Raw genomic sequence first — 10000 nt, forward strand, 5'->3', positions numbered from 1 at the left:
ACACAGCACAGCACAGCACAGCACAGCACAGAGCCGCACGGTCTCACAAGGGCCTGACTGTCAAAAGGTTTCTAAATAGAAGGAGACATCACCACACTCACCCCCTTCTCTCTTTCCTCACTCCCTCCCTTATACCTTCTTCCCTCCTCCCTTCCCCTCCTATAACCCTTCACCTGCTTTCCAGGGCTTTTCCTAGAAATTCCTTCCCCTTCCTAGGCAGTCCCCCTCTCAATGCCTGGGCTTTGTCTCAACATAAGGATTGAGGGCCTCTCAAGGACGAAGTGTGAACGTTTCCAAACAGCAGATCTGGCGTGTGCAAGGGTCTCCTGGCTTGTTACTTATTAGCTGCTTGACAATGCAGTGGCACACATACATTCAGCTTCCCATGCATCCTCTTTGTGTCAAAGAAACTACTAACAGAGCTCAATGTAATCAAACTCGCTTTGTGGAATTGACAGAAGAGTAGCTCTTTTTGCTCATGGTGAAATAAAAAGTTAATGATTTTGCGTAATAAGACGTGTGTGTGTGAGTGTGTGTGTGTGTGTGTGTGTGTGTGTGTGTGTGTGCAGGCAATCAGGATGTAGGAGAAATGGAGTGAGAGGAGTTTGCAAACATGTTATTGACAGGCTGTACGGTAAATGGATTGTTTTCTCTTGTTTTCTCTTCCGGGTGATAAGAGTAAGTTATGTTGATGGTGTGTGTGCACAAGGACAACGTTGTGATTGGTTAAAATTGGGACTTGGCTTGCGCTATGTTTTTTGTATCAAGTTTGAATCCTGAATCAAACACTTTTAATTACATACTGTATCTTATCGGCTATCACACACAGGTGTGTGTGTAACACCACCCCCTTCCTCAATAAAAGTAGCAGAGAGGGAGAGAGAGGGAGAGAGAGAGAGGGAGAGAGAGAGGGAGAGAGGGAGAGAGAGAGAGAGAGAGAGAGAGAGACAGAGAGAGAGAGAGAGAGAGAGACAGAGAGAGAGAGAGACAGAGAGAGAGAGAGAGAGGGAGAGAGAGAGAGAGAGAGACAGAGAGAGAGAGAGAGAGAGAAATGTGCCACCTGTACAAGAAGTCAAGACGTGATAAGATAAGCATAACGACCGGCTATTCTGCTATTCTGGGAACTGTAGGTTGTACCTGGAGGTGTCATCCTGCAGGACAAATAAGGAGAAGACAAGGCCAGGGAGCGGCAGGTTCCCTCCACCTCACAGACAAATAAGGAAAGTGGGGCGTCCTTTTCCCCACTAAGGAGTTCCTCCCCTCCTGTCCTTGAGTTGATCTTTAACCTCTCTTGTGGGGCTGGGAATGGGCCAATAACACAAGAACAAGAACATTAGGTTGGGCTAATCAATACGAAGTGATAAGAGGGGAAAGGCACGACGGAAACAAAGTGAAGTGGAAAACAAGAGATTGTTCTGTTAGTCTGGTTGATAAGGTACACGCGTAGCTACGTTTCCAGGAGGAGATATTTCCAGGTTTGTTTTTTTGGAAATCCAGAGTGGGCTGAGTTCGCTCATATCAAGAGTGCAGGTGATAAGCATAGGAATATGTCACGTTTTGGGCTATGGTACAACTGCACTGAAATGGTTTAAAACAACCAGAGTATTCACAGATGGCCTCTCCTCTTTCACCACTGGTCATATTTTTGGTTGCAGATGTTTCTCTCATTCAATGTCTGTTTTTATCCCTTTAGATTAGATTTTCTGCATTTTTCTCTGCAAGCGCACAACACTTACTGCACTAGTAGTCTGTAGACTGGTCTTTGCATGAAGTACTGTACCCTCTTGTCTATTCTAACTTATCTTTGCTGAGACCTGCGGAATGTTGTAGCACTGCCAGCTCTGTTACACAGACAGACAGAAAAAACGTCACCGACCCAATTAGATCAAAGTGCCACTCCACTCGCTGTCAAAGAGAGACAACAGTAGTGTGAGTGTATATGTAGGTTTAAAAAAACACAAAAAAAAACAGCTGAGCTCCTGGATCTCCCCCCCCCCATAATTTCTCTCCACGGAACACACCCTGAAGTCTACAGCACACAAAGGACAGTGTGGTACTGTATTGAGGGCCCCGGCTGTGGGCACAAGACACTCTGCTCTGTGTGTGCTACTGTGTGAAGGAGAGACAGAGGAGGGAGAGGAGAGACGGAGAGAGGGAGAGAGGGGAAAGTGGAGGGGGGAACGGGGGACCTGTGGCGCCACACGCGGGCCCTGCTGCCCCCCCTGGGAACACAGCGGTTAGGAGTTTTCCTTGAAGTTAATTTTGGTAGTTGCAACCCCTCCCCATACACTGCTTCCAATACGGTTGGAAGAGAGGTTGGGGGTGGGGGGATATGCATATATATAGTCTCCCCCCCCAACACACACACACACACACACCGACGCACACACACACATGCACACTAACAGAGAAGAACACACACACACACACACACAGATGCACACACACACACACACACACACACACACACACACACAGACGCACACACACACACATGCACACTAACAGAGAAGAACACACACACACACACACACACACACACACACACACACACACACTCACACACACACACACACACACACTAACAGAGAAGAACACACACACGCACACACGTGCATAGAACAGAGACACTCCACCCCTCCACCCCTCTTAAATGAGAAATTGGCACACACGTTATGTTACACTATGTGGTCTGGCTCTGTGGAGCCAGTCTGTGGAACAGACATCCCCTTTTAAGCAGGGAGTGGAATTTGGGCCCTTTGGAAAAGATAGGAGTTTCCTGTAATTAACCCTGAGTGATACACACGTACACACACACACACAGGCACACACACACACACACACACACACACACACACACACATACACACACACACACAAACGCATGCATTCCACTCTTGTGGACACAGACACACACTTCATAGTCCACCCCACTTTAAACACCACTTGAGTGTGACTTAAAGCCATGGCAGCATAAACCCACCCTTATACCCACCCTTATACCCACCCCTGCACCCCCCTTATACCCACCCTTATACCCACCCTCACACTCTTGATCTGACCATGCCTAGGGGCTGGGGGACAAATACAACATAATAATGTATTCATCAACGTTTCCACCATTGATGATACACAGTTCTGTGTTACTAGTTAATTCAGTAAATGGCACATTCTCAAATGCGTCCCTAGTGTTGTTTTCCTCTGGGTAGTTGGTGGCTAAAAGTTGTCTGACTGTCATGGGAGGTGTCAGATGTTTTATCACCCCCCTCGCTGTAGAGGCATTGTCACCCTGACAAGGAGTTGCCTCTTGTGACAGTCTCATGCTTCTGGTCATACAGGCTACGGTGGCCATGTGTCTGTGTGTGTGTGTGTGTGTGTGTGTGTGTGTGTTGTCATGCTGCCCCACTGAGTTGGAAACAGGAAATGAAAGCTGCCGATGACCCAAGTGTCTCGAGGAAAGAAAGTGTTTCCCTGAAAACGAAAGACTAAATTCCTCTTTATTATCTTCAGAGCAAAGTACTTTTATTGCTCAAGGTGTTGTGTTCCTGGCATGTGACCTCTACTGTCTAAATAAACTGATTTTATTATACAAAATGCAGGGGGGTAAAAATGCAGAAAATCTAATCGAAAGTGATAAAAACAGACATTGAATGAGAGAAACATCTGCAAAAAAAAATATGACCAGTGATGGGGAGCCATCAGATGCTCACAAAAATAGGACCAATGACCGAAATATCATCAATATAATGGTGTGCATCGAAAGGGACGTATAAACGCTGAACGAACAAAAAATCTCTAAGAAACCAAGCCTATTATTATGCTTCTTATACTTCTAGTTCTGGCCAGTTCTGGTCTGTTCAACCTGCTTGGAGTGCACAGCTTGAGCAGCCTCGTCCCAGGCCAAACCGTCATCACCCCGTGTGCCAGATGACCTTTCTGAGGCAGGCCCATTTTGCGCAGTAGTAGGAGTTGTGCTTGCCAATTACGTCTGCAGGGGCTCGAAGGAGTGGACAGATCGACTTACAAAGGAGGCCAGTGGCTGAGAGTGAAAAACATCTGTCAAGAACAAATCAGCAGTTCAAAAGAAAGAGAGAGAGAGAGAGAGAGAGAGAGAGAGAGAGAGAGAGAGAGAGAGAGAGAGAGAGAGAGAGAGAGAGAGAGCAGCTGACAGGATTCATTCTTTGTCACAACCAAGAAACAAGCCTGGATGACTGGAACCCCACAACCCCCGCTACCAGCCCCGAGTCATTGAACAGTTCCGGAGCACCCTCCAAGGACGACACTTGTTTTTCCTAATTGTTTTTGCATGGTGTTGTCTTAGTCATTCATTCTATTAACAGATGGCTGGCTCTTTCACGTGTTGTTTTTTTCTTAGTCATTCCTACTATTAATAGATGACTGGATCCGAAAAACACTGAGCCAAAGCACTCGATTGTTGTTCAAAGGGAAAGTCCCGCTCACACTCGCCCGCCACTTGCTGGTCATTTTTCATCACTGAAACTGTTGGGAGGGATTTTCTTTTTTTCCCATCTCTAAGCTCTACCCTCTCCATATAAGGGCAAACAGTATGGCATGTGATGCAGTGTGAGTATGAGTGTTGGTGGAGACAATAGAGGCTCGAGTTTGGGGAACGAGTGAGAGAGAAGAGAGGACAGTCTGTCACACACACAACTAGGCTGAAGTCATGCAGAACTCATGTGATCATTCGACTGACACCCCCCTCCCAGACCCCCCCCCTGCCCCGTCCCCCCGTCCCCCCACCCGTCCTTGTCCTTGTCATGGAGAAACAGTCTTGGCTTGTTGCCATCTGCACTCTCTCCCTCTCTCTCTCACTCCCTCTCTCTCTCTCTCACACTCTCTCTCCCTCTCTTGCACACTGAGCTCACCGTTAGAAAATATAGTCTGACATCAGCTGGGAAACTTCAGACAATGCACTCATACAAAGACACGCGCACACACACACACACACACGCACACACAGACCCCGCATACACCCCTCTCTACACCTTACTCACACTCCTCCCGCCCTCTCTCTCTATCAGCTGAGCTCTTTCCAGGAAGCAGCTGGCAGGGGCTGAAATATTGTCGCGGAAACAGGGAGGAGAGGAAAGAGGAGGGAGGGAGGGAGGTAGGGAAGTAGCAATGGAGTAGGGGAGGGGAGAGAGGGAGTTCTAGCTAAATCGATGAGCTCATGTGATCGGTGACTATGTGCATGAGCTCACCCTGCTGCCCAAACCGACGTTGCGATTGGATTAGGCAAGGAGTGAGCCGGGCTCAACGGGCCAATGGGAGGAGGAGTAAGGGGATGGAGTGAGAGTGAGCGAGGGGAGCGAGAGAGGGATTGGGTCACCCCTGGTGACTGAGCAATCACTCTCAGAGCGGTTCGTGTTTTAGAATTTCCCCAGGGGGGAAAAAAAAGGCACAAGATCATCAGCTCGTGTGGGAAACCACATGACCTGGTGCTTTCTGTTAGAGCTGTCAATCAAAGCCCTCCCTCTCCTGCAATCTCACTCGCTGTGTGTTTACACAACAGAGGCAAAGCATGTTGGCCACAACAAGCTCCTGTAAACAGACAAATAAAGGTGATGTCATTGCCAAACAAGCGGCTATGGGAGATGGAAGGATGACAATAGGAGAAAGGAGAGAACATTGACACCATCTACATTACAAGTGTCTCATCCACTCTGGGACACTTGTATACGAAAACAAGGTTGGAGTCTGTAATAAGAACTCTCCGTGTTTTTGATTTTGCTGACTCATGCGAGAGTGTTGCTAGGCTAACCGATTTCTAACTAACCGACTTCTCGACAACACAAGGCTCTATATATGTGATATAGGTTTGGGTACAAATACATTCTAGCAAAAAAATGTATCTAACAGGGACGTATTGTAATTTAAACAATATACAACACAATGACCAGTTATACAAGAAATAACTAAATCAATTAAACGTGATTTATGAGGCGATAGCATAATGAGACATAAAATCATATCAAACATGCACACATCAAAAAGTTAACTGTATAGGCTTGAATAGGCTTATCACGACTATAGTCAGCTACTTTGTGGTGAGTGGATTATATAGCCATCAAATAACGAACCAAAGCTTTGCAGTCGCATGACGGCATAGATGACTAACAGCTCAACCCCATAAGCTCATGTCATCTGACAGTGTCGTGCTTCTGTCTTGTGAGCAGATGAACAGTCGTGCTACACTGCACTGTCCTTCCTTCCTTCCTTTGATGATAGAAGAAAAAAAAAACCTGGCTAGTTGATGCAATCCACAGTTTTATTTCAGGACTTCATTCATTTGCAATTGGTTGATTTTAGGTGTTTAAACTACCTTAATCCAGTCACCTTCAAGAGAACACAATCTCACAGTACCCATGTGCATGAATGACTGGGGTAGTTTTGTGGGGTGTTTTTTGTGAGTGGATTTATATTTCAATCATTTTATTATTTAAGACTGGATTTTCTATAATAAGAGAGCAGTAGGGAAGGAGACTTATAAAGGGTTGTATTAATAGCCATACTTCTGGGCTGCCTGCGGTAAGGAGCTTTGCATTTCTGGCCGACACACACTCACAGACACACACACACACACACACACACACACACACACACACACACACACACACACACGTACACACACACACACACACACACACAAGGTGGGCTGTGGGTTAAGTTCCCGCCTACACACTCACTGTACTTTAATCGCTTTGGATAAAAGTGTCTGCTACATGGCATACATTAAGTTACATGAAAAGAGCCGATGACTTCACACAGCAAACTTGTTGACCTGCTTCTAAAATCTTGCAAGGTGCCATTTAGAGTCTGTGCGAATGGTACAGGCTTGTCTGGGCGGCTAGAGACAGACAGACAGACAGAGACAGAGACAGACAGACAGATTTGTCAGAGAGAGAGAGAGAGAGAGAGAGAGAGAGAGAGACAGACAGACAGACAGACAGACAGAGAGAGAGAGAGAGAGAGGCAGAGAGATAGAGAGAGGGAGAGAGAGAGAGAGAGGGACAGACAGACAGACAGAGACAGAGAGAGAGAGAGAGAGAGAGAAAGAGAGAGAGAGAGAGAGAGAGGGAGGGAGTTGGAAAAGTGGGGAAAAGGGAGGGAGAAAACTATCCCAGCCACACCACAGTCTGAGGGAACGGGTGGAAAAGAACTGCAAGATCCCAGACTCTGACTAGACGCAGCGACTGGCCGTGGTAATGCAGCTCTGTCTAGGAATGTTCTGCCAAAATGGCAGAGAGTTCAGACGATGAATACCAAACGTATAAAGACATAGGGCCGGGACTCCAACAAATCGCAGATAAGATCACAATAAATCACATCATCAAATAAAACCGCAGGAAAATCATACCGGTTGGGGGGGGGGATGTCCCTGATCACACCATGGGAACGAGAGGAGTGGTACAGTACACCGACTAAGGAGCAGACTTCCCCTGACTACAGCAACTCTACAACATTTATTTATAGACCATCACTATGCCAGAGGGACAACTGAATCCCTAACACTATAATCAGCACCTTTCACCCAGAGCAGACCAAACGGGTGTTTTCACTTCCTATGCAAGAAAGCCTTTAAGACGATTAAGAGAATAGACCACTTAATAAATGAAACCTTACTAAATGAGTTTTGTCAACGCTGTTGATGAATGGCTGAATGAAAATAAAGATCATGAAGAAGAAAGAAAACAAGCTACTTTAATCAACAAAGATTGTGCTGCAGCTAGATTCTGTCCACTTGTGCAGAACCTCAGTAAGTTCTTAGGTGTGTCATCAGATGCTTTAGATAATACTTCAGTTATTCAACACGGGGGCCACTCCCATGTAAACACACTCTGTACCGGGCCCACACTTTCCCATGCTTCTCCCTGACTCCCTCTCTCCCTCCCTCTCTCCCTCTTCCTTTTCTCACAGCTCCCTGTCATGTGATACTGGGCACCCTGCCTGCTCCCACACCACACACACACATACACACACACACTCAGACACACACACAAAGCCCAAAACCTGCAGGCTGTTTGGGAGATTTGGGAAAGGAATCCAGAAAGACAAAAAAACACAGGTCCCCCCCCCCCCCCCCCCCCAACACCAACAGACAAAAAATAGGTTTTCTCATGAGATTCACATGTGTTTCCCTTCAGAGAAAACACCGGAGTTCCCCTTTCATAATAGACATATGACTTGTTATGCATCGGCAAGGCATTGGGGTGAGTGAGTGGTTATACATGTTGTTTACACCCTGTGTAAAATCCCCAATCTGAAAGGATCACTGCTATAGCCAAAGATCCAGAGCTTTGAGTTGGTGAAGTTCATTTGCTTCGACATGTTTTGTACTGTAATCAATTGTAAAAATGTAACGCTCAGGAAAACTCTCACACTCTCAGTGGTAAATGCATAACATGAACACAAGGAGAGGCATGGATGAAGGTTTATTGGGGGTTGATTGATTACATAGCGTCCTGGAAACAAGGAAGATGGGAGCTCTCTCACGTTATGGCTGTGGCCAACCAATGTCCCCTTACAACACACACTAACAGACACACTAACAAACACACTAACAGACACACTCACTAACAGACACACTAACAGACAAACAAACACACTAACAGACACACTCACTAACAGACACACTAACAGACACACAGACACACTAACAGACACACTAACAGACACACTAACAGACACACAGACACACTAACAGACACACTCAATAACAGACACACTAACAGACAAACAGACACACTAACAGACACACTCACTAACAGACACACTAACAGACACACTCACTAACAGACACACTAACAGACAAACAGACACACTAACAGACAAACAGGCACACTAACAGACACACTAACAGACAAACAGACACACTAACAGACACACTCACTAACAGACACACCAACAGACACACAGACACACTAACAGACACACTCACTAACAGACACACACACACACGCGCACACACACGCACACACACACACACACACACACACACACACACACACATACACACCGACCACCCCGAGCTACTGAGTGCCTTGGTAAATAATTTTTACTGCAATCTTAAGCTGTTACTTATGGCTAGAGGAGAGGACAGGGTTTTGCATCAGTGTCCCTTGCTATGGTCTGCACACACCCTTCGACACACACAGACAGACACACAACAGATGACAAACGGACACACACACACACAACCTTTACTACTGACCATGCTTCCTGCACTCTAGCTGTGGCTTTCTTGGGAAGCAGAGTCAGGAAACAGGGATGTGTGTGTGTGTGTGTGTGTGTGTGTGTGTGTGTGTGTGTGTGTGTGTGTGTGTGTGGTGTGTGTGTGTGTGTGTGTGTGGGTGTGTGTGTGTGTGTGTGTGTGTGTGTGCGTGTGTACGGGTGGGTGTGTGTGGGTGGGTGGCAGGAAGCCCAAAACTTGCCCAAAAACACATAGTGAACAGGCAGGTCTCGCAAGCTTACACATAAACACACACATAGGCAATCTGACCCACATTAGGGGGCATTGAAGGAGGTCGGCATGCAACTCTACCCTGTAACACGCCCCCCCTCCCCCCACCACCACCACCACCATCTCTCCCACCCTCCATCCCACCTCACCTACCCCCAGGGCTTGCAGCTCTGATCCCAGCTGTTCCATGTAGACCCCCCCCCCCCCCTCCTCCTTCCTACCCTACTCACTTCTGTTGGAGGGGTCTCCAAGGCTAGGCCTTGATGTGAAGTCGCCCTTTGACTTACTGTATTTATTTAACCTTATCATTTAATTAACACTGTTTGATTGTGCGCATGCATGTGCATGTGTGCATGCATGCATGCATGCGTGCGTGTGTGTGTGTGTGTGGGTGTGTGGGTGCACCACAATTGCAGTGCATAGCGTTGTCTTTGTCTTTGTCTTCTTTCGTTCTGTAGTATCAGTGAAAGAGAACAAAGGCACATCTTCCCACGTCTCCTGCACTGGGAGGCTGGGCTT

The 10000-nt window shown here is 46.9% G+C and overlaps 1 protein-coding gene across 1 annotated transcript in view; it reads right to left on the reverse strand.

Annotated features, from left to right (window-relative positions):
- Positions 1-10000, reverse strand: part of LOC308155967 (guanine nucleotide-binding protein G(I)/G(S)/G(O) subunit gamma-7-like) — a gene marked incomplete at its 3' end in the record, with an annotated part of 24664 nt that overhangs the window by 3269 nt on the left and 11395 nt on the right. The gene's annotated exons all lie outside the window — the stretch shown is intronic.

The sequence above is a fragment of the Nansenia antarctica genome, assembly GCF_963989245.1.
Source record: "Nansenia antarctica genome assembly, chromosome: 1".
Taxonomy (NCBI): domain Eukaryota; kingdom Metazoa; phylum Chordata; class Actinopteri; order Argentiniformes; family Microstomatidae; genus Nansenia; species Nansenia antarctica.